The 26,767-nt window shown below is 41.8% G+C and overlaps 1 long non-coding RNA gene across 1 annotated transcript; it reads left to right on the forward strand.

Moving 5' to 3' along the window:
• Positions 1-18,004: 18,004 nt before the first annotated feature.
• Positions 18,005-21,551, forward strand: LOC115390268 (uncharacterized). Its single transcript, XR_003931660.1, has 2 exons — positions 18,005-18,879; positions 20,985-21,551. It is a non-coding gene; the product is annotated as an uncharacterized LOC115390268 (long non-coding RNA).
• The last annotated feature ends 5,216 nt before the right edge of the window (positions 21,552-26,767 follow it).

A 26,767-nucleotide genomic window follows, 5' to 3' on the forward strand; every position in this document is an offset into this window, starting at 1 on the left:
CCCACAGCTACCTGCAACAGAAACACAAGCCAACAAGAGAGGAAGGCAGAATATCACCAGGTCAACCCACAGGCCATCACAGGAAACAGGTCAATTATAACATTCTTATCTATGTAAACCAACAAACCCCAGGAATTATGCATGGGGTGTCAGTATTAATAATATAGTGGTGGTGGATAAACATCAGGAAAGAGGTTAGTGTTTTCTACAGAGCTGGTCTAAAATCTGTCAGTTTGTCGGCCTGAATGTGGTCAACCATCAAAAGAGGAAAAGGAGATGCTATTGTTGTAATTACACTCCTGCCCAGCAGATGGAGGTGGTAAACCACAAACAGGACGATTCATTACATGCTGGAGCAGCGTGGCCAACATGCTGTAGGCTTCTCTGCCTGAAGCTCTTTTTACTGATGTGATTTTTCTTCCAGCCAGATGGGTTGAAGCAGATTTATCCATCTGGTGACCTGGTGACATTTGTGCTCTTTTCCAACATCATCTGCCGTCTGTCTCACCTGGAACATGCTAGAACTGCCCTGTTTAAGAAAAAAAAAAAAAAAAAGCTGGATTGTTTTTTTTTTTTTTTTTGACTGTGCCTCTTACAGTCGATAAGGTCGTCTAACCCCCAATTTCCACCGGACGCGAAAGCGCTGCGCGGAGCCCCAGCGTCTTGCTCCTAAAGTATGGGTGGCCGTTTGTGCCATACATCGCCTGGTACAAAACGCTGTTAAGAACAGCGCTTTTAACGCCGAGCGCCGCCAGGCACTTTTATTTTGAAATGCCTTCCGGCGTCTCAAATGCTCAGTGCCCGGCAGGCGCTTGAAACGCCTACCGGTGTCTAGAACGCCGAGCGCCACCAGACGCTTTTGGACACCTAGCGCCGCCACACGCTCCATAAGATGCTAATATTCTCCTTCCCTGAAGTTTGACCACCCAGTAAAAGGTATCGTTGTGCAGCCAATGGGATCTTCTTAGGCAAGACATGAGCAATGCCCTATCGATGTAGCTATCCGAAGCTATCCTAGTGTAACGTCATTGTGTTATTTGTGTGACAAACCCGGAGCTGCTGCTAACTAAACAACAATGGCCGTATGAAAACCGGTTACTTTTTTCACTGTTAGATCGTATCTTGCCGACTTCCCAAAGCCAGTGAAAAGAGGAGCCTGAACTCTTACAACTCAAATGGAGTTGTAAATGTTAGTGTGCTGCCAGATGGAAGTCTGAAAGGGAAAGTACCGGTTTCAATGAAACGTAGAATATACGAGGTTGATGTTAGCAAGGAGCCTTTTTGTTTTTTGGATGTAATTAAATATTTTAACCCTTTAAAGGTGCATTAAGGAATTTTTCAACTTTAAAAATACTTATTTCCCACCATAAATATGTTACACATTTTTAATGATATGTACAATGTGCCCTGACATATTCATTACAAGTAGCGCTAACAGTGCTAAATTGTCACTTGAAAGTTGCAGTGCCGGTCCGACACCAGAATTTTTTGGGGGACAATTTGAAAGGAATGACGTAATGCGCGCTCCGTCTGGCCTGATTTAGTTAGGTTTTGTTTTGTCCACCATTACTCCGCCAGATGCTTAGTGAGCAACAACTGAGCAGGATCTTCCAGAAAGTAAGAAAAGACTGGCTTCTAGCACTGCCACAGCTCCAGCACAGACTCCACCAGGTAAAAGAAACTTACATTTTACTTGAGCGCTACTAAAAGAGCGAGGAAGGAGTTGCCCTCTTCCGTGCACGCAAGCCACAGGCACAAGTTTTTCACTAAACTGCATTACGCCCAAGGCCTACAGGGGGCGCTGTTTTGCATAAAACGTGCAAACTTCTTAATGCACCTTTAAAAACAACAAAAAACCCAAATGACAGATCTTCAGTGTATAAAATGACCAGAGGCTGGAGATTTTTCATGTACCATCACACGCCTGGATATGTCAACAATTAGTTAGACATTGGCTTCATACATTATTAATTTTTGGGCATGAGTTTTTAGTCTTTACGCCATTTCCATCACAATCCAGTTTTTTGAATGCAACAAAGACACTGCAGCTAAGTCACCTATGAATTTCTTATTTGAAGGGTTAAAATCCATAATTTAAAAACAAAAAATAAATACTTTTGATCAGGGGTGAGCTTAATGAGGAGACTTAGGGGGTGGAAAATGTTCAAAAAATTACTTATCTGACATGTTTTCAGAGCAACTAAAGTTTGCGAATAGTCAGAACAGGACAAAAGGATTGTAAATGTTCCCACAGGGAATTTTTTACCTTTGAAAAAGTTAGATCACATTTTCAAAATGTATTTACAATCAGATTCCTTCACCGAAAATGTTTTAACTCTCATAGATACAATAAATAAATCCCGCCCTTGTGATAGAAAAAAAAACACAAAGGGGTCCTGTGTAAACAAACAAATCTTGAAGGGTTGAACCTATATTTCTTTCCTTCTCTCCCTTTATTTTGTAATAACAGATTAGAATAATACCTACACATTGTGCAATAAATTATCTTTTTGACCCCAGGCTCGTGACTTCGGAATTGAGAGGAATACATGAAGCCCACTGGTGTGACGACCCAAGAAAAGCAGCGTTCCTCTCTGACAGCAACCTGCTTGATGGCTCCCCAGATGTCATGGTGTCTAATGACTGCATCACTGAGATAAAATATCCATATGCAGCCAGAAATAACATGTTTATAAGTTAAATAATTATCTGTGCCTTTGTACCAGTTAAACTGTTGTTTTATGTTGTGTGATTAATTATTAAAAATATAAGCAGTAACAAAATAAAACAAATTATGTCATAATAAATTAAGCGGGAGCCACATAACCAGTGTGAAGATTTGTGTTTAAGTAGTTCAGCATCCCTGACACTTACTGCCAAATGAATATTCAAATACTTCTTCTAATCATGCATTCAGATATTTGAAAAAATTGAATTGTACTGAGAATGTAATGTTGTAACAGACATAGACCTTAAAGAGAGAATCTCAGATTTATTTTTAAACATTTCAGTTTTGAAAAATTGATTAGAAAGGAAAAGATATATTTTAATACATTTAATATATCAAACGTCATGTGGACAATAAAACGTATATGGAAAAAAGTTTCTCTAAAAAGAAGACTGGCAGCTTCTGGCAAACATTGTTGACTGTCTGGGGGGGAGGGGTGTGTGATTTGACTAAATGAAAATGTTTGATTTTGTTTTTTCAGTTCTTGCTTCAGTTTTTTAATTTTCTTTTCTGAACATGTCATTCTCAATTTGGAGCACCAAAACATCAGAAGTATTTGGGGTGTGTTGAACAGTGTTGACGTCACTTGGGCCAGGTTCAAATCTTTCTTCCTCCTCTACAGTCGCACGGGGCATTTCTTTTTGTGTTTGGTTGAATGGGTAGTTTGTTCAGGGAAAGTCTTTCCTTCGTTCCAGGCAAACCACGACCGCCCAGCTGCTTGCCATGTGGAAAATGCCACCCACAGACCCTTGAGTTGTAGTTGTGGCTGAAAAAAAAAGAAAGAGCATAAAACAAACTTTTGCTGTATACAGTCAAACTAGAGTTTTTAATTTTGCATCCCTCAATATAGTATAATGATTTCACATGCAGCACAGATACTGCAATCCTTTTGTGTTAGTACAGGAGATACTGCAATGGACCTGGATTCAAAATCTTAAATGTCATTTTAGATTTTGTCATAATTACTTAAATCTAGTAAATAATGACACCAATCTTGTAAATGAGAGACTTAAATAGTAATTGTAATCTTCTAATTAACATAAATTACATACATTATTATTTAGACCTCCTAAATTATAATTTCATTTATATAAAAGACTTTAATCTTGTCAAATCTGACTTTATTGTCATATGTGACTTCAAACTAAAAAATAACGACATTAATCTTTGAATTAATCTTGTTTTTCCTTCCAGAGCGGTTGCTATGCGCGCTAAATTCTCGGAGAAATCCAGACATGACAATGGACTAGTGTGAAAAAGAAATTTCCCGTATGTGATAATAAAAAGACATATCTATCTATCCATCTATTATTGATGGGTCCAGCAACACCGATGCTTCAAAACAGGTGTTGAGCTCAGAGAATGAAACCTGTGTCGGTGCGCGTATCGCTTCAAGAGAGTCACGTGACCGATACAGGGACTGTTTCGAACTGACAGTGAAACACCAAACTGTATTTATAAGGAATCTGTCAATGTGAGCCTCTGACTAAAGAATTTCTGATCTTTAGAAGTTCATCAACAATTTCATCCAGAAATATGAAACAGCCCCAAGACTATTTAGATCTCACATCCAAAATAATTAGTTTTAATTTCCTTCCTTCCTTTAATTAACCTCTTTCTCTCAGAGTTTCTACCTAATTTATCAGAATTCACATTTATTCCAAAGCCAACAACTCAGTGAGTCACTTTATACAACCCACCCTTTTATTTATTTATTTATTTATTTATTTATTCATTTATTTATTAGTAATCATTTCCTATTCATTTATTCTCCATTTCATTTTTATGCTTCCAGGAAGTTTATGATGCTGGAAAAACTTTTAATAAAGTGTACCATAATAATAATAATAATAATAATAATAATAATAATAATAATAATAATAATAATAATAATACACAATCACAGACAAAAAACAAGCATCCTCAGTCACAACATGTTCAAATAAATTTTCGTATTACCACATGTTCACTTCTACTGTATCTAAAAATATCAGACAGATATTACATTTCAATGAAGGTATGAAATACAACAATGTAAAAGACAATGTTTGGAATGATATTGTCTATATTAGGTCGTCGAATCAGCTTCAGTTAACAATGCAAATGGTGTTTTGTTTGTATCAACACAGTATCAATACAGTTTGGCAATGTGTCGAAACGCTTTATGACGCCTCATCTACCCATCACTACTATCTATCTATCTATCTAGCTATATCTTAACGCTGATACCGACTGGCTAACGTTAGCTGCTAGCGCTAGCCTCCATTTAATTGTGCATTTAATGGTTTGATGTCCAACTTACCGTATCATTTTTAGCTATCTCATCATCTCGTTTTCATCCAGGGGAAGTGGGTTGTACGGAATTGTTTTTTTTAACATTATTTCGTTTATTACAACAAGGGACAAAGAACTGCACCATTATACCCTGTTTTGGTTTGGACACGGAAGTTACGTAACGTGTTGGGCCATGATGACGTAGCCACAAGCCATCCCCTACATATTGGATGAGCTCAAGGAAGGACTTCCTTTTGGTTTTGTGTCAGCCAACGCTTGCCGTTCAACAGTGAAAGAAGAGGAACCCTCTATCACTGAAGTCACAATGCCAAGGAACTCTTCTTGGAGATTGCTCATCAATCGTTGCCAGTCCATTTTGAATGACTGTACTCGTTGTCTCCTCATGGACGAAGCACCTCCAGCAACAGTTCAGCGGATACTAACCAGGTAACTTCATTAAGACGACACAGCTCTATTTCTTTTAATTTAGAACTAATATAGAATGTGTAAAAACTTGACATATCAGAGGCAGTTTAGGCGACTTCGTTACATTTACTTCCGTAACTTTTTGAAGAAATTCTAGAATACTTACTACATTTATCATTACAATTACAGTAATTTAGCTTAAAAAAATATTTAGTTAATGCTAGGCGTTCAAATCACATTGCGTTGCTGTTTTGAGTGGATAGTCATTTTCCTGCAGCCCCTTGTGAGCACATGCAAGAACAGTGAATTAAAGTGTGCAGTGGGACTCAATGTGCTGCGATGTCTCCATCCCCACCCCCGACAAAGCTTGACACGCTCATCTCGGGCACAAAATAAGCCAGGGTCAGTCCTGAACACAGGTTATAAACACAGTTCAGAGTAATGTTCAGTACTCACTATCCCCCCTCCATCAGAGATTTGAGCAGAGCCATGTCACGGCCCTGACTCACCGGCCATAAATAGCGTCCATCATTTTCGACCCACCACCAGTCTTACAATCGGGAGGTTGTTGGTTCAATTCTGCATGTCCCCCATCCGTATGCTGAAGTATACTTAGGCGAGACACTGAAACTCAAACTGCTTCCAGTGGATGGATTGAGCGCCTTGCATGGCAGACGCCCGCCTCCACTGGTGTGTGAATTGATTGCCACTGGGGTCCATCCTGAGAAAGCACGGCATCTCTTTTCACTGTTACACGGACGACAGCCAGATCTGAGTCGGAAGGCCATGCATGCCCTGCAGAGTCTGCTGAGGAGAGAGCAGGACCATGGCTGGGGCCACGAGCTGTAAATCCTGATATACTGTATGTTTACTGGCTTGCCCATGGTCTGTCCTACCGTGTGGTGTCACGAGTTTTTAATGTTCCCAGGTCCACCGTCCATAGAATTGTGCACAAGGTAGCACAGTTTATTTGGGACAATTTAAACAGAGCAATATACTTTCCAAGCCCTGGAAATCTGGAAACTGTGGGTCGTGGTTTTGGTCAACTTTCTGGGACACCCATCCTCAATAAAGCTTTAGGTGCAATTGATGGTTGTCACATTCGGATTAAGCCCCCATCACTCCATTGACTGGACTATTTAAATTACAAAGGTTTCTATTCGATAAACATGCAAGCAATTTGTGACTCCTCAGGAAAGTTCCTTGATATTTTTGTGGGCTATCCAGGGTCTGTTCATGACACTCGCATTTTGAAGTGCAGCACTTTTTACACTGCAAGAAGGTATCCTCCAAGTGGGTACTTCATTTTGGGTGATGGAGGATACCCGTGTTTGGAAACCCCTATTTGTCTCTTCACTCCCTACAGGTAACCGGTGAATGGCAGAGTGCAACAGAGGTTCAACTACCACCATTCAAAGGGGCGTTCAATTATAGAAAGAGCCTTTGGCATTATGAAAACTTGGTGGAGGTCCACACTTTTCAAGGCCCTGGAAGTCAGGCCTACATTTGCACCCCAAGTAATAGCATCCTGTGCCTTTCTGCATAATGTCTGCTTGGATAACGGAGACATCTTGGAACCTGGTGAGGATGTGGCAGGGGACAACATGGTCCCACAACTGCCATTACAAGAACTCCCTGACCCAAATGAAACACCAGGGAATGCCACAAGAGACAGACTCGCTCTTCAGATGTGATAATGCACAAGCTCCACACAGCAAACAAAAGAAAAAAAAAAGGCAAAACTTGTAAATAGTTCAGTTCAAGCACATACTTGACTGTTGTTATGTGCATGTTGTATATTGTTGCTGTAGTTCATATTTCTACCACAGTTTATTAAACTTATATATTTTGTACAATATGTTGGTAGTTTGATTTTTAATGATGTGACATTCTGTATTAATTGGCATGGTGTTTGGTCAACAAAACAACAACCAAGCACTTAGATTTATGTAAATATTTGTATTTTTATTCAGAAACATGAACTTACATTTGACTTTAGTGTAAAAATAACATATAGGAAAATATAACAAATGCATAACAGTATTTCAAGTAAACTGGTAAAAAACAAACAGGAAAAAAAAACGTATTGCACATGATCCCTTTACAGGGAAACACCACAATCTCACTGCTCAGACATTTTTTTCCACAAGCTTTTCAAACAAGCTGAGGAATCTCTCTGTTTTGGCCTCAGTTTCCTCATGCCTTTTTTACTCCTTCAGAGATTCTTGTTTGAAGAACTCAAGAACTGCATTATTATTTTTTCGAGCCCTTTTTCTGGGAGATGGGGTGGTGGGTGCTTGAGGAGCTGGTGTGGCAGAAGCTGAAGAGCCTGCTGGTGTGGATGGCATCGGTGTTGGTGGGGGTGTGGCTGCAGTGGTGGAAGATGGACCGCGCTCCATGGGAGGTTCAACAATGGCCTTGAGTTTGGGGGGAAGGGAAAAAATCAATCAATGCATGCTTAAGTCACAGCACAACAACAACTGTGTATACACTTGATGGTCTGTGATATACTGGCGTATTGTAAGAATCAGTTATTGGTCAGTTCAATTACTGCTCCTGTTAACTTACCATTAGTAATTCTGTCGGATCAGGTTGGATAAATGAAGCTACCAATACTGGTGGGTCAATTGATGGCCTGCCCCCCAGAACTGCGTGCATGTCCTTGTAGAACTTCCAGTTGGACGCTGTTTGCTCCCCATCAGCAGTACCTGATCTTGTCTTGGGCATTTTCAGGTTCTGCAAAAACAACCCACCACACACACAGTAACATAAAACAGTAATTGATTACCTATTTCTTTGAAACAAGATCTCGATAATAAAATATGTGTAGATGATAACATGGGTTCTTTAATTACCTTATACTTCATTTTCAAATTTTCCCACTTCTTCGCTGCCTGTTGGCCTGTGATTTTCCCCTCCAGGCCGATCTCTTTGACTGCTGTCCTATAACAAGCGGTGACATACATTAGTTTGGGTTAATGCATTATCAGAATATGCTTGATGAACAGCTGGTCAGGCTACTCACTCCCAGAGTTGCTTTGTGGTAAACTTCTTTTTTGTAAACTGTTCTTCATTGCCAGCCCTGAAGTTAATTAGGGCTTTGGTCTGCTCCACAGTTCCTGAAACATTAGCACACATGAACATTTTAGGCACAAGTTGCTCACCAATTCTATGTCAGTTGGAGAGCTAGGGCCAATAATTATTTGATAGACTGGATGCACAAAGCTGACATTCTTATGGCTATAAGAGCCTTCTATTGGCCAGCATCATACATGCTTTTGAATTGTCTCCTCATTTGGACACCTTTATGAGAAGGTTATTAGCTTATTTCACACGTTCTGACAGAGAAGGCATTGGACTTTGTGACAGTTTCTTTTTTAAATGGATAGGTCCAGGAATTACTCATGAAACAAGTGGAAAAAATGTGCATTTAGACAGTTACCATGGTTACCAACCAGCTCTCCACTGCAAACGATGGTTATTTACAATGTTTTGAGGTCAGTTTTGATGTAACATAAATGCATTCTATCCTTGTGAATATTGCAGGACGAAACAGTGTGCGGTATAGAAACACGATGACAATTATGCATAACGTTATTCCGGCTATGCTTCTTTTTATGCACGCTGAGGTAAACACATGACTCAGAAATGGGGATAAATGGTAATTTTCTTAAAATATGTCATGCATAATCAGAGTACTTTGTTTTTTAGAAAAAAAACGGGTTTCAGTCTCTCTTGGTAGATTTGTGCACTGTGAAAAATAGCGATTTTGCAATGTTTATGTTTTAACACGACGATACAGAATTCTATCGTAATTATGTCTAACTAAGAAATCCCGAGATATGTTTTTTTAAAACGCGAGATTAATTGTAAAAATATACTTACATTTGTGGAGTTCTTTCCCACAACCGGACGCCATTTTTTTTGTTGCTGAATGAGTTTGCAAAGGATTCTGGGGAGTCACTTCACTCCAAGTCAGCTCCTTACCGCCCTCCGTCTGAAGGGATCATTTTAAGGATTGGAGGGCACTTCCCCCTAGGTCTTAAAAGTATTGGGACACACTACCCTTACACGTGAACGCGCAAAACCGAGTGCTAGGGTCTAAAACGAGTGGAAGTGAGAAAAATGGGACAGGCCCTAAGGCTTCTCGTCTGTGTGAATTCTACTGTGAATTGTCAAATGACCGCTCTGACTAAAATTTTCCCTTTCTCTCACAGCCTCTGTGAGCTGTCTGGAGGATCAAATCCAGGTTGTCATATAAAATGTTGCCTTTCTACCCAGAAAATTGAAATTGTAAGAGGGGAGTTGAGGTGAACACTTTGCCAGGCTTTGAGGAGCTGCTCATTAGAGTTGGGGTTTGTCTGAAACAGCGCTCAGGCCTCTGATTTGATTCCGACTGCTCTCAAAAGCTCTGAGAGGGTAAAGGTCACAGACTATGATTCCCCCCAGTGTCATCAACTGATAAAGTTGCTTCCATTCAACTTAGGAAGCTGAAATGTTAGTATGTTGTTCTGTCTTCCCTCAGGATCACATCTGTGTTGGTTTGACTCCACTAAGTCCTTTCTGCTGTCCGTACGGGGCGCCGCAATGTCCAGTTTAAACAGTCAATTAAGCATCATCATTTGGCCAGATTAGGGCTGTCGCGGTCATTGCAAAAATGAAATATCGCGATGTCACGTAGCCCACCGCGGTGCATGATGGGCCATCGCCAACACCGCATTGCCACAACCACGTTGAGCAGGGAACAATGGCGCTTACACTGGTAGCAAAAAAAAACAAACCGTTACTTCGCCCATTTGGGAGCATTAACGAATTTAAGGGCTCACCTAGCTTGCTACAGGCCCGGTCACACGCCCGAACTGTGCTGGAGCGTCCCTGGAGCGGTGAAAAAATCCATCACCGCTCATAACCGTTCACCACCGTTTAACAGAAGTTGGCCTTCGTTAAAGCAACGCCGTAAACGCTCGACCACCGCTGATGTTACCGGAGGGGCCCTCCCACTGCTCCAAAAGTTTTGAGCATATCTGCTTTATTAATGCCTCAAATCAGGTTTTAAAATGTATTTAACTTTTTACAGTGCGCATTTGCGCAGCGTACCTCTCACACTCCGCACACTCGTTTCCCTGATAAACACGCACACACACACCAACACACACAAAATAGTTGTATTATTAACTGTCAATAATAATCAAGAAAATATTAAAATTAGTAAAATAAGTCTCCCCGGCTGCGCACCAGGACGGACACCTGCACACGGTCCGTCCTCACCCTGCTCATTTGATTCTGGGACTGCAGGCTCGACAGGACAAAGGTATTTATTCAGAAAATGTGTTCGTTATAAAATTAATTTTTGGAAACGAAAAATACATGGTTTGCTGTACTTTGATGGAGGATATAATATTTTACCCGAATCTGTAATTGGCACCTCTGGAGAAGCTGCAGTGCTCCTGCTGTCAACTACCGTGTTCGCTGTTGTGTTTAATTTTATTACATTCGTTTATTTTTTTTTTTACACCATTTTATGTTATTATTATGTAGTTGTAAACTGACAGCAGCCTCCAGTAATTCTCTATACCTGGAGGTGACGCGCGAGCACTTCCATGCGCCACTGCAGGTTCTGCGCTGGACTGTACAGCAGCCGGAGGTCGGTCGGGTATTTTTGGGGCATCAGGATTACATTGTTTTCGCCTTTTGGCCCATGGCTGTTCTGACTCTGATTCAGAACGTTCATCCTCTTCACTCCAGTCAAGATCGCTGATGTCCGACACGTCTCCGCTTCTTCCACATTATATCTCTTATGCCTCTTTTTATTGTCTTTTTTTGGGGGGATTTGGTTGATATTTTTGGCCATCTGTCTGATTGTCTGCTGTCAGAGCTCGCTCCGTGTTCAGATGCGCGCATATGAACCAAAGCAAATCAATAGCAGAAACAAGCAAGGCGAAGTGCGTCTTTTTTATCTTTTGGAGGTATGAATGCTTTGTAATATTATGTGTGTCATTGTTAAGACCTTATTTGCTTCAGAAACCTTGTTTGCTTCAGAAAAACATGCAAGACACATATTTAGGAAAAGTCAAAGAATTAGAGGACAGGGGAATTATTTTTAACAGATTTATTAGAATTATAAAAACCCAAACGGTCTGTCAGAACGTCTTGGCTGTTCTAGTGTTAACAACTGTGAAAAAATACTGTTATACTTTTTCATTTATATTTATTTATATTTATATTTATATTTAGTTCAAGATTGCGTTGGCCTGGCGGACCCGAGCGTCCACGAACTTGCGTCTAGCGGTGCCAAACTTGGACTGGGCGTTGGTGGAGCGGGGGTGAACGCTGCCGGGGCGGAAAATTCAATGCTCCTCACCGCTCAGAATATTTTGTGCAGCTCAAAACTTTCGGAGCGGTAGGAGGGCCCCTCCGGTAACACCAGCAGTGGCCGAGCGTATACGACGTTGCTTTAACGGAGGCCAACTTCTGTTAAACGGTGGTGAACGGTGATGAATTTTTTTCACCGCTCCAGGCACGCTCCAGCAAAGTTCGGGCGGTGTGACCGGGCCTTAACATCCGGCTGTGAAGCTGCAGCTGCCGCCGCCTCCTGCCACGCAGAGCCACGGGGCTCATTTCAACAAAAGTTGAAAAAAAAAAAACGTTGACAGGCTCTGTACTGCAGCAGCTACGTCACGGGAATTTAATCATGAGATTTTGACAGCTGTTCAACAAACGAATTTGCTAAATAGAGAGGGAAAAAAAAGAGAAAAGATGGTGCGTTTATATTGCAAATCGCGATGTTGAGCCGCCCTGACATATCGCAGGGGAAATTTCTCAATCGCGACAGCCCTAGGTCAGATTTACTCCAAATAAGCTGAGATTTGTGGGATGTGTTCACACCTCTGCCAAAAAGTCATACGTAGAATTTGGAAGCCCCTCCTCCTTCCTGAAGCTACTTCCTGTTTGGGAGGAGCTTGTGAAAAAAATCCAAGAGCTCGTGATTTTATAGCTCCCAGAGGCCTTACAGTTCAAGTTTCAGGTCTGTATCTGCTGTAGACGTCACATACGAGCAATAGAGCAACAGAGGTCAAAGGTCAGAAAAGGCTTTATGTAGGGATGAGCGAGTACACTATTATCTGTATCTGTATCTGTTTACCCATCCAAATTATCTGTATCCGTATCTGTACTCGGAGGGGGCGTGGTCTAAACCGGAAGTGGGCGTGGTTTAACTGGAAACGGGCAGGGGCAGAAATTGGTGCACTATTTTAATTCTGAAATTGATATGAATTGCTCAGAAGTTGCTATATTGATTCTTCATTTGAAAACTATTTACAGAACAGTCTCAATGATACAATGTACAGATTTTTTTTTTATTTTAGTCAGAACATGAATATTTTTAAAGTTATATAAATTATTATTTATTCACACAAAAGCCTCAGAAATAAAATTTGAATATTTTTAGTCTCAATAGCAAAGGAACTATTTACAGAACAAGTATTTTTTTATTGAGTCAGATCATGAATATTTTTATTGAATGAATGCCTCCCCCCATGATCCCCACCGGAATCTCCCTGGCATCCAGGGAAACCTCTCATACGCCCCTGCTGAGCTTCCTGGACATGTCCGCGGCTGCAGTGCCACGGACATGTCCAGGACGTGGACCTCGGTCCAGTTATCATCTCTCTCCCACAGATCACAGCCTCCCAGTGGAGCGCAAGCCCAAATTATTATGAAAAAGAAGAGAAATAAGGGGAAAAAAACCGCGAGGGAAAACGAAACTTAAAAACCGCCGAAAAAAACCCCCCCGAGCATGCACAATCGCCCGACGTTTCAACCTTATAAGGTTTTCCTCAGGCACAATGCACACTACAAAGAAATAAAATACCGCATTTTTAATTTATCAGCTCCGATTGGCTTCTCTGACAACGATCCTGTTGTCTCGGTGGAGCACGGAGCAGAATGAAGGACCAATGAGGATTTCCCATCAGCACGAGGACGAATAATGACTGACAATGCTCGGGCTGTACTCGGATTCGGAAAAAATGCATTATCCGTAACGAGTACTCGTTTAAAACGAGTATTCGGCTCATCCCTAGCTTTATGTCTCAGCGAGGCCTCAGAGTGACCTTATGGAGCACCCCTAAAGGACTGTCTGACAATGATCCAACTCTAATAGCATGAAGAAAGAGAAAACTAGGCCTTGTAGTATTTTACAGTGAAGTTGGAGAGAAGGCCTCTGCAGCTCCATCTTGTGGATCTAGTACAGCTCATCCATGTTAAAATGAGTTGATTTATAACCCTCAATACTTCATAATCTACTGGAATACAATCAAAACAATTGAAAATGTATGATCTTAATGTTATGATACATAAACGCAGAGACTGTGATTTATTGGTTGATTCATAACAAACTTGTTTCAGCAAATGTATGTATGAAGATGAATACACACATTTGATGCAAAATAGTTTTTTTTTAATTCAACAGAACTTGTTTTTTTTTTTTTTATTTAAATTTTTTTTGTCTGCATATCTGCCCTTACAGCGACATCAACCAACCATGATGTCACTGTTCAAGCTGCATACATTTTTTTTTTTTCTTATTTGTGACTGTGACCATCACCTGCCCTCATGGCAAGTGAACTATTAGTAGCATCTCAGGCTGAATCCTACGTTATGCCATTGAGGGCTGTGCACACCCAAGTGAGACATTAAACAAACACAGGACAAAAAAAAAGAGAGGCATACACAGTGTTCTGAGAGAAGGGTGCATTAGATTTATTTGTGCTCTGTGGTTCACACTTTGAAGGCAGTTATAAATCCAAGACCTTCCCAAACACCAGATACTACAGAACCCCAACCAGGCCAATCAGGAAGCTGTCAGGAGACCAAAGAAAGTATAGAGTTTCAACAATTATTTTTCACCATTGTGTACGTGCACCCGCGTGCAGACGCTGCAGCCGCTGCACAGCTGATCGGTGACGTCACGCACCGGCTTGACAGTATCTGCCCTGACGCCCCAAAATTTATCCTGGGGGACTTTAATCACTGTCGTATGGGAGACACTCTGAAGACTTATGAACAATATGTCACCTGTGCCACAACACAGAGGAACACGACCATAGATCTGTGCTATGGCAGTGTGAATGGAGCGTACAAGTCAATGCCGCTTCCTCCACTTGGATCATCGTATCATAACTGTGTTTACCTCATGCCGCGGTACGTCCCTGTGTTCAGGCGCTTGCCACGCGAGGAAAAGACTGTGAAATGTTGGTCTGAGGACAGCATTTCTACTCTTCAAGCTTCGTTTGAATGCACAGACTGGGACTGCTTCTTTGATTCTTCTGAGGATATTAATGAAATGTGTGACTCTATCTCTTCTTATGTCACGTTTTGTGTGGATTCAGTTATCCCGTCAAAAAAGGTTGTTATTTATCCAAATAACAAGCCATGGGTAACTAAAGAGCTCAAATCAGTTATCAATAAGAAGAAATTGATTTATTGCACTGGTGATCAATGGGAGAAGAAAGAAATCTCCAGAGAAGTGAAAGGAGAACTTAGAAAGGCCAGACTTAAGTACAAAGAGAAAGTTGAGGCCCAGTACACCAGTGGTGATATCAGAGCAGCTTGGCGTGGGATTAAAAACATGGCCTCTGGTAGCCACCAAAAGGAGGACAGGAAGCCTGTCACAATTAATGGTGTGTCTGATTTTGAACTGCCAAGTGCTTTTAATTCTTTTTTCACTCGGTTTGAAAGAGTTGATGTGGAGGAAAATGTGTCAGATTGCAGGAATACTCTCAAGCCTGTAAGTGAGATTGTAATTTCTGAGAGTCACGTCACTGCCCTCTTTAAGAAGGTCAAAACAGGGAAGGCGAGGGGCCCTGATGCCATCTGTGGTCGTACGCTGCACCACTGTGCCACACAGCTCAGTGGTGTGTTCTCCAGACTGTTCCAGTCTTGTATGGATCGCTGTAAAATTCCCTCTCTATGGAAGACCTCAACAGTAATTCCTCTTCCAAAATCCAACAAGTCAAGAGAGCTGAATGAATTCAGACCAGTCGCACTCACGTCACTCGTCATGAAATGCTTTGAGCAAATATTAAAAGCCCACATATTGCCCTTTACAGCAGGGAGACTAGATCCACTGCAATTCGCTTATCAATCAAATAAAGGGGTGGAGGACGCAAAGCTTTTCTTACTTAACACTATCTACAAGCACCTTGAAAACGCAGGGGCCCATGTCAGACTCTTATTTGCAGACTTCTCTTCTGCTTTTAATAAAATGCAGCCTCACATTTTGATTCAAAGGTTGGCTTCAGATTTTAACCTTCCGGACCAATTGTTGTCATTGATCTTAGATTTTCTCACTGATCGGGTCCAGCGTGTTCTGGTCAATGGTTGCTTGTCTCCTCCCACCACCTCCAACACGGGGTCTCCTCAAGGCTGTGTCCTGTCTCCTCTTCTGTTTATTCTCTACACCAATAACTGCAGATCCGCTGAGGAGAACAGATTTCTGATTAAATTTTCAGACGACACAGTTCTGGTTTCTCTACTGTCACGAAAGGAGGGAAATCATGGTCCTGCTTTAGGCCATTTTGTAAAGTGGTGCGAGGAAAATTACCTTGACTTAAATGTTTTAAAAACTAAGGATATGGTCATTGATTTTAGACGGACTTCCTCCCACAGTGTCAGTGTCATCCATGGAGAAAACGTGGAAATTGTCAATAGTTATAAATATCTGGGCACGGTGATGGATGACAAATTAAGATTTGACATGAACACTGAGCACATTGTCAAACGTGGGCAGCAGCGTACCTACTTGTTAAGAAGGTTGAACTCTTTTAATGTGAACAAAACTCTTTTAAATAATTTTTACTGCTCGTTTATTGAGAGTTTACTCACATTTTCTTTTATCTGTTGGTTTCAATCCTTGTCTGTGAGGGACAAAAACAAACTGCAGAACATTGTCAAGACCTGCTCTAAAATCACAGGTGTTAAACTGAGGGACTTGCATTCTCTGTGGGAGCAGCAGGTGCTGAGTAAAGCACACAGCATCTTGGCTCAGCCTCTTCATCCTCTGACTCCAGAGTTTATCTTGATGCCTTCTGGACGCCGGTATTTTGCTCCAGCTAGGAAAACTAACCGTTTTTCAAACTCTTTTGTGCCTTCTGCAATCAAATTATTGAATTCCAGCTCCTAAATTGTTATTGTATTGCTTGTTTTAATATTGTTCAACCTGAGTTCCACTTGTGGTTAAACTGAACTGTCTCATGTTGTATTTATATGTGAAACGACTCGAGATGTGCTGCAAACAAATTGCCCTTTGGGATCAATAAAGTTTTCTGAATCTGAATCTGAATCTGAATCTGAGATGAAGCAGAGTAAGATCCAACAAACACTAATCCAGCAATCTCCACTGACTCAGCAACCGAGGGAGCGAATCTACTGAGTTTTGGTAGATGCTGGTGTGGTGGATCTGGCATGTATGAAAACCTCCACCAAAGCAGGGAGCCTCTCCAGCCCTGCGAAGTCCGCGCAGCCGTCCCGCGGGGGCCACCAGCCAGCGAGCCAGCCCAGGAGTCCGGGACGACCCATCCCCCCGGCACGGCCAATGCTCCAAGGCCTGCACAGCAGAACGGGCCATAGCGGGCCTACACAGCACCCCACAGGCCCACAACCATACCACCCCCGCAACCACCCGATCGCCCACCGTCATCCCCCACAACCCAGTCCACCAGCCCGCCCCCAACTGAACGATGATGTATCAGGGGAGGGGAGAAGAGGGAGGAGCGCCAGGAAAGGCACGGCAACCCAGACCCCCTGACCCGGCAGGGAGAAGCCCCGGAAGCCACGCCAATAGATCTATTGTGAAATAACCCTATTACTGAGTTTGCCAGCTCACCGACTGGCGAACGTTAACCCAACACCATGAATGTGGTCCACCCAGGTGTATATACCAGTGTGTGTAGTGCAATAAAATTGGGAGCAGGTGAGACAGAGCAGAGGGCATCGAGCCCCCTACTCCAGTCCCCCTACAACCCCAAGCATAGAATGAGTATGTAGTGCATTCAAATTGGGGGAGGGAGCTGCGGGGCGGGAACGCAGGGGGGGGGGCGCAGCATTGTACTGGGGTCCACCCCATCTGATGGCTCCCCACCCCACACACCCCCCAGGTAGTGTAGTGCGTTAAAATTGGAGGGGACTTGTGGAGCAAGGCTGGTAGACTTCCCGCCCCCCCAAGGAATGTGTTGTGTGCCCTAGGTGCCTATATACAAAGTATGTTGTGCGAAGCTAGCGAAATGAATTGGGAGGAGTGACCAGCGGGGCCCCACCCAGCCAGGCAGGGGGAGGAGCGCACCTGCCCCGCACCCTGGCCCGCCCCACCCCGGGGATGAGGGCAGCAGGCGAGGGAAGGAGGGGAGGGGAAGGGAGGAGAGGAAAGGCGGCGGAACACGAGGCGAGGGGGGGAGGAGGAGGGAGGGGCGCAAGGGAGAGGGGACAGGGGACAGGGAGCGGCGGGAGACAGGAGGAGTGAGGCCGGGGAAGGGGGGGTGGAGCAGGAGGGGGAGGGCAGGGGGGGGGGGGGGGCACGGGGCGCCCAGAGGCCCAACAGATCGGACCCGCAACCGCCAGCCAAAGAGTCGCAGGCCGTGCCGAGACAGCACCGCCCCGAACCCCTCAAGCGACACGCGAGCACAGTACCCCCACAGGGACCGAGAGACGCCCGAGATGCATACGCGACCCAGCAGAGACCCACGGGGCAAGGCCAACCCTAGGAAGTTAACCAGGCATAAATTGGCGTCAAATTAACCATTCATGTAAATAGAAAGTAAATCCTACGGAGTTAAAGATTGTAAGGTGTTTCTGATGCGCCCCGCTCAGTCCCGCCGACAGCAGCTGAGTTCCTGGGTAAAGACAAAAGTTAATTACACCATTCCAAGAACGTAAGCAGCAATATAATTTAGAGTAATGTGGTGACTCCCTCTAACGCGCCGAGTCAGTTTACTAAGTTTAAGTTAAGGGAGTTAATATATGGTGACCATGTTTGTATAAAATTTGACAACTGATTTTTATTTGAAGCAGAAATTTTCTCCATTGAAATATGATTTACCAGAAGGTTCAACCAAAGATTGATGTTCAGAGTCTGCTTATTTTTCGTTTTTTTGGCGATTGCGAGGGATACTAGTATGGATTAAGATTGTTTACATGGCAAGTCAATTGTTGTTAAGTCTCCGAGTAAACAGACTTGGGGATGAAGAAAACCTGCAGCCCAGGATCTCGGAAAGCTTTTCTAGGACGTTAGTCCAGAAATTTCTAACGGGAGTACACAACCACAAAGCATGTAAATAGGTGTCGGCAGTGTTCTGGGAGCACTGGAGACAAATATCTGAATCTGAGAGTCCCATTTTCTTCATCCTGTATTGAGTAATATGTATTCTGTGAAGGATTTTATATTGAACGAGTTGTAGGTAGGGCTGGGCGATATGGCAAAAAAAAATGATCACGATTTTTTTTTTCATATCATTCAATCTCGATTAAAATCACGATATGCTATATTGTTTTTAAACCAATTTTAAAACATCTGCACTGAAAACTAGAACTATAGAATAGTTTAACATTTTATTAACAAACCAAGCAAATAGCAATGCAAATTAAATAATATAAACATAGAAAAATATAAGAACAATCTCACTTAACAGTGCAGTAAATGGGAAAAAAAATCTAGCACCAAGACAATAAAATCCTGTGATGCACCGTTTTTTCAGTAAAAGAGAAGAACTGAACGATCGTTAGTTAAAGTGTGACAGTTTACAGCCCTGAGGATTTTTGTTGCTATAAAAGATTAAAAAACTAAAGAAACCGCCTGGGGATAATGAAGGTGCTTTAGAATGTAAACATTATTTTCAAGTTAAATATGCTGCTGCCATCATTAATGCTTGCATCAAATGTACAAAATTTAAATAATCTAGATTGGACAGATTAGATTTAAAATGTAACGGTGCAAAACTACAATAATATAAAAAATAGACAAAATTAATCATTTTTCTCCTCTTACAATGTTGCTCGTATGGTGCAGTGGCCTGAAAAGACAGCACTGGCTACGTTTACGTGCAGTCAATATTCGTGTTAAGATAAATATTCCGGTTTCTGAAACATTTGGAATAACCCCAGGGAGATCCTCATTCAGACCACAGCCACAGGTGACGCCATGACTACAATTGCACTTCATGCCACTAGGTGTGCTGTTTGCATGTTCAACCTTATTTTACACAGACACCACAGAAGAAGACCGGCGCTGCAGCTGCTGCAGGCTCTCTCTGCATGTTGTTAGAAACAGAGCGTTAGCGGCAAGAAGTGGTGACATGTTCAATGATGCGATGCACCGTCATTTTCAGTAAAAGAGAAGAACTGAACGATTGTTAGTTAAACTGTATCACAAGTAGTTCCTGGACTCAAAAGACCAGATTCTTTGCGGATCGGTGTGCTAGCAGCGGTGAGCTAGCAGCGGTGCGGGTGGAGCAGCCTGTCCTGTCAGCAGCAGCCTCATCTTCAGAGGATAACGCCAATACATGGCTGACTTCATCTGCTTCGCTGCTCCACGTTCAGCTCCATCTCTGTTTACTTCTCAGACAACTTGCAGGAGGACATTGAGCAGGAAAAAGTCGACTGTGTCACGCACATTTCTGCCATGTCTGATCGAGTAAGGCTGAATCCCATTTCACCCCTTAGCCCTTCCCCTTGGCCCTACCCCTCGTTTTGCGCGTTCACGTGGAGGGGTAGGAGTGTCCCAATTGTCATTATGACGGAGGGGTAGGGCCAAGAAAGAGGGCCAGTCACCCCTCCAAAAGGAGATTCTCGAGAGGCACACTCCAAACGGAGGGGTATCGGCCGATGGCGAGGGGCGCTTGTTCTTTCAGCCTAGATCATGCCTGGCGGGCGGGGTTAATTCACTTCCGCATTGACTGGAGTGATCGTTTCCACACCCGCGCATTCCAGGCGCATTCCAAACACAACAGATAGACGATTATTTTCAATAAACTGGTTTCTTCAACACGGCCCGCCTGGAATGCGCGGGTGGGAAACGAGCGCCCCCGCCAATGCGGAAGTGAACTAACCCCACGGTCCAGGCGAACAAAACAAGCGCCCCTCGCCACCATCGCCACTGGATGACAGATTTCTCAGAAAGCCTTCCAAGATCGGCAAGATGGCGGCGTCCGCAACGAAAGACGTTCATAAATGTCAGTATTTTGTCAATTAATAAAGTTTTAAAATGTAAGAAAAACATTCTTCTTCGGCAGATAATTGTCGCATCTGCCTACGTCATCGGCAGCGGCGACTACTGATGACGTACGCGATTGTCGGAGGGGTGTCCCAATTCGGAGGGGTTGACTTTCTCCCCTACCCCTTAGCACTCCGTTTCATAGGCGGAGGGCTAAGGGGAAGGGCCAAGGGGAAGGGCTAAGGGGTGAAATGGGATTCAGCCTAAATGTGCTCACAGCTGATCACCGTGATCGACTGGAAATTAATCGCGATCACCAATCACGATCATATAATCGCCCAGGCCTAGTTGTAGGTTTGTGTGTTTTGTCATTTTAAATGTATTGACACAAGTTTCAGTCCAAAAATCTGGTTCCGGAATTATAGACAAATCTGTCTCCCATTTAGAGGTCGGTATATGTATTGTATCCATGTTTGAAAGTAGCTTATATATTTTAGAGAGGGTTTTAGTTGCCTGAGAGATTTTTATAGTATCTTTGGGTAATGTAGGTGGCTGGAGCGTGCCTTCAAGTGTTGGGATTTTTGTTTTAACCATATTTTTAACTTGCAGGTAGTGTAGAAAATTCCTGTTTTTGATTTAATATTTTTGAAAGGTTTGCATATGACATGAACGTATTATCTGAAAAGAGGTGGTGAAGGTGAGTAATCCCATTCTGCTCCCACATATTTAGATAAAGCGGATGATTGTTAACCTGAAAATCAGGGTTATGCCAGATGGGAGATAACCCACAAGGCTCCAATTTGAAATTTGTAATTTCTAGTGCCTTCCACCAAGCGGTTAAAGTTGAGGAAATCCTTGGGTTTTTAAAACAGTTGTGACGTTTGATGGATGTTGTAATAAAGGGTATGTCTGAAAGTCTGAGGCTGTTGCAATCCTTCTGTTCTATTTCTAACCAACAGTTGGCACCCCCGTGCGGTTGAGCCCATGAAATCAAATACTGTAACTGGTTGGATAGATAATAATAAAATTTGGTGCCTCGAGACCTCCTTTGGATTTACTTGTCTGGAGAGTAGATAGGCTGATTTTAGCTTTTTTATTGTTCCAGTAAAATTTTGTAATGGCCGAGTCCAATAACCGGAACCAGTTGGCCGTCGGTTTAAATGGAATCATTGAAAAGAAGTAATTAATTTTTGGTAGGATTTTCATTTTAATGGTAGCTATTCGTCCCATGAGAGATAAAGGGAGATTATTACAGCGCTGTAGGTCACTACTGATGCTATCCAACAGAGGAGTGAAGTTTAAATGAGTTAATTCAGATAGTTTTGGTGAAATTTTTATGCCTAGATATTTTAAGTTACCTGTAGAGAAAGAATAGTGTGGATCCTGATCTGCAAGATTCCATGAGTTTTCTGTGATTGGGAGTAATGTTGATTTTGTCCAATTAATGGAATAATCTGACAAGTGTGAAAATTTAGTTATTAAGTTAAATACTTCCCTTAGTGAGGGAGCGGGGTCTTCTAAATAAAGTAATATATCATCTGCGTATAAATTAATTTGGTGTTCTGTCGCCCCACAGCGAATTCCTTGGATCCCAATATCCTGTGGGCCGTATAAGCCCAGTGGTTTTAATTTCTGTTATTAATCTAAAAAACAATGGAGCAAGCATCAACCAGAAATGCTTCAGAAATTCAGCCGGGAAGCCATCCGGGCCTGGTTCCTTGCCATTAGGCATACTGTCCAGAGCCTTGTACAGCACATTTATAGACAATGGAGCCTCTAAGATATCTTTATGTTCAGTGGATAACTGAGGCATATTTAAACCATTGAGAAATGCCTCAATATACTCAGGGTTAGGTTTGTTATTTTCTGAGTATAGGTCATGATAATAAGTATAAAAAATATTATTAATTTCTTCTGGTGATTGCGTATGCTCACCATTAGTCCCTTTAATGGCTGTTATAAGAGATCTTTCCCGATTGCGTTGTAGTTGGTTTGCAAGAAATTTACCTGATTTATTATTGTGCTCAAAGTTGTCATATCTCAGTTGTTGTATTATGAACTCGGACCTTTTAGATAACATATCATCTAGTTGTATTTTGTAATTCAGTCCATATTTGATTATTTTGGTTTGTTGTATATTCATCAGTTAGTTGTTTAATTTTATCTTCCAAATCCTTTTCCAATTTTTGATCTTGTTTCTTTTTATAAGATGAGTATGATATAATTTTACCTCTAATTACTGCTTTGCCTGCTTCCCAGAGTAGAGATGGGGATCAGTTTGAAGAGTCATTCATCTCCAGATAGTCCACCCATTCTCTCCTTATGATTTTATCAAATTCTGCATCTTTTAACAAAGATATATTAAACCGCCATGTCGGAGGTGGTTTAAAAGTGAGATCCGTTTGTAAGGAGAGGGAGACTGGTGCATGGTCGCTGATGATAATCGGATGTATTCTTGCAAAAATTTTCTTTGCAATGGAGTTATTTGTAAGAAAAAAATCAATTCTTGAAAATGATCAGTGCACTGAGGAGAAGAAAGTAAATTCCTTTTTAGTTGGGTTTTTGAGTCTCCAGCTGTCGCCGAGGCCAAATTCATCCATGTATTCCTCTATTACTTTGGCTGATTGTGATCGCCTTTGATGTGACGTGTTATTGGAACGATCTACTGATGGATTTAGAACTGTGTTAAAATCTCCTCCTATGATAACAGTTGAATTTGTTGTTAACTCAGATAGTTGAGAGAAAAATGAATGAAAGAAAGCTGGATCATCATTGTTAGGGGCGTACAAGTTCCCAATAGTATATTCTTTATTAAATATAGTTGCCTGAACAATAATGTATCGGCCCTCTGAATCAACTACTTTATCATTTAAAGTAAAGAATAGCCTTTTATGAATAAGTATAAAGACTCCTCTTTGTCTGCTGTTATAGGAGGCAGAATAAACTTGACTGAAGTTTGTGCCAGTAAGCAATTTTTCTTCAGATTTTTGTAGGTGAGTTTCTTGTAGGAGACAAATATCTGCTTTTAATTTTGAAAGATGGTCTAGAATTTTAGTTCTTTTTGCCTGTGAGCGGGTGCCACACACATTCCAGGAGACCAGAGTTAATTTATGCATAGAGAAGAGTTGTATCTAGTGACTCAATTTAAATACTTTGGGTTTGTCTAAGACTCCAATCTCACATTCAAAAAGCAGATTAAAATGTCAATAAATACGATCAGATTTAACCGAAAAAAACTTTTTTTTTAAAAATTCGGCCATTTATAACAACAGAGCCAGCCAAATCCCTCCTCAACTGCGTGATATTCTCCCATATAAATACTGTTTCAAAGTCTGGTTCTTTGCTGATATTACTGCACTTGAACCAATTAAGCTGGTCTATAAAAATGCTATTGAGATACTTGATCAAAAACCTCAATCATTTCACATATGAGCTCTAATTAAAAAAAAAAATGCAACTTTTAACATTTAAAAATTTAAAAATATTTGTTTAGTGTACAGAGTTCTTAAAGGTTGTATAGAGAATTTTCCACGGAGAGAGAAATCCAGTGACTGTTAGTCCTTTTTGAAATGCTGCGCATGCGTGATCCACACCCCCTCCTCCCCTGCTCTAAGTAGCATGTAGCAACTTAGCATCATAGCGCTAACACATAGCTACCAACGTGTCCTTTTGAACAACACAAAACACAGCGAATATGAGTAAAATCCTGCACTTGCGCCAAATCCTGTCCCTGAGCTGTCCCTGCTCTCGGGTGGATCAGAGGAGGACGGGGAGGTTTGTGTGGAGCTGCATGACTGGAGCAGAGGCTCGGAGCTCACAGCTGATCTGTGTGTGGCTGCAGCCTGCAGGCGAAACCAAACCCCTCCCCCCCCCCCCCCCCCCCCCCTTCCTCTCACTCTCCGGACTTTTTCATACAACTGTTGTTTTAAGATTAAACATACATTTTCACCAAATGGCAAACACGTTGCAGCTACGATTAAGAAAAATTGTCTCAAGTCTACAGATGGAAAGGTGTTGATAGCTGCAGCAGAGCCTGGCATGGTGGAGCGGGGTGGAGCGCATAGGGGAGGGGGCTACGGAAAGGGCGTAGGAGCATGACAGTTACGCCACAAATGTAGAGAGGTTGATTGACATGTTAGAAAACCAATAGATAACGAGGCTACCTCGTTATTGATTGGCTAAAGTAATGTTGGTTTTACACGTCCAGAGTTGATTAATGTTTATTATTTTTTTGATCACGATAAAAACAAGGCTGCTACAGCTTAATAACACCATTTTTTAGCTTTAATTCATTTTTGTTAGTAATAAAGATCTTCTATACAACCTTTAATGGCTTGGCCCTACCACCTTTAAATACATTTATCAAACAAAAGTCCAGCATAAAATTCATAGGATCAACAACAAAGGGTGACTGGGAAGTACATGCTCGAGATTGTGTGTTCTCTACAAATGTTCTTTCCGTCCAGGGTGGCTCTAGTTGGAACAACGTACCACTGCCTGTCAGACAAAGTACCACCTCTGTCTCATTTAAGAGATAACTTAAAGTGGTTGCTCGAGCAACAAAGTTGTGACCCTTACTAACTCATTTTGTAGATGACAAGAGGTCATTTCATTCTTTTTATTTTGGGGTTTTAGTGAGTAAAGAAGAGAGGGAGTCTGTAATTGGACAAGTGTAAGACCGATTTCTATACACAGGGACCTTGGATACTGCACTTGAGAGACAGTATTGTGTATTTTTACTGTATTTTGTTTTTACGTAATTACTTATTTGTCACTTTGTTTTGGTGTGTGTACTGTGTGTTCTTGTGGTCTTGTGTTTTTACCCTTAGGGGACTACAGATGGAAATTAGCTTTGAGCTGAGACTGGCATAGTTACAACACCAGTCTGTGCAGTGTCCCTTTTCAATAAATTCATATCATATAACGCTATTCTTCATGTTTTGGCCACTCTATCATCTCTGGTAGGCCTATCAATATGAGCAATTCATGTGTTGTTACTGGGGTGGGGGGGTGGGGGGCATAGCAATACAGTAAAGCTAGGGACAACAAAAACGGGTAAACTAGTGCAACAATGCAGACTTGTATTTGTGCTTTAAACTGCATCAATCGGCACAAAGGACAAAGGGAAGAGGTTATTTTGTTTTTCTGTCCATCCATATCAGTGATGCAAAGCCCTCGTGCAAAGGTTAAGTTTATATTACATTTTTTAACCTTTAAGCCTATATAGATCCCCTGATAAACTCTTGAGTGACTTCAATTGCAATTAGTGCATCCAATTGTCCAAAACGAACACAAATTTATCAAAGTAAATCAATGCCTACCTCGTGCTTCTGTCTACGGAAGTATACTGTAAATAATAACATGAATGCCTCGTATTGAGACTGACATTTCTAGAAATGATTTATATTAATTGTGATTCTAGACTTTTTGTACACCTTTTGAATTTGAATTTTTGTCATATTGCTAATTTTCCAAACCTTTTCTTATGTTTCAGGTTAGAAACCATGCAGAGGTGTCTCCTTTGGGCAAGAGGTAGTTTATTGCCACAAGGTCAAACAGACATCATTTTTAATGACCTCCGTGAATATATTCAGGTGGTCAGGGCAGAATATTTCCCCACATTGCAAGGTGAGTGATCACTGCTTTTTGAAAGTGATTTGGTTGCATCTTTGTATTATTACAGGTAATCCTCACATTGTCCCTTTGTAGGTGGTGACCGTTGGGTCCACGAGAAGGAAGGCGTCCACCACGTTATATCATCAGTAGACAACAACTATCCTTTTTAAGGACATGTGGCTTTTCAGTACGCCACATTTCTGAGATCCTGAATGTTTCAGTGCTAACGGTCAATCGATGTTTAAGGTAAATGATCCATAATAACTATTTCGTCACTTAAAATCAATGTTTTGTCAAGAGAGTAAGGAGTGCAAACATTGCAAAATATGATCCAAAAGGCAGTGGTGGGGAACCAATAACAGTTTGTTATTTATGTTTATCCAATCCAATCCAGCTTTATTTATAAAGCACTTTAAACAACCAACGGTTGAACCAAGGTGCTGCACATAGCATGTGATAAAAACAGGAATCAACAGTAAAAACTAATAAAGAATGCACAAACTGAAAAGTAAAAACAAATA

Source organism: Salarias fasciatus, chromosome 1, assembly GCF_902148845.1.
Source record: "Salarias fasciatus chromosome 1, fSalaFa1.1, whole genome shotgun sequence".
NCBI lineage: Eukaryota > Metazoa > Chordata > Actinopteri > Blenniiformes > Blenniidae > Salarias > Salarias fasciatus.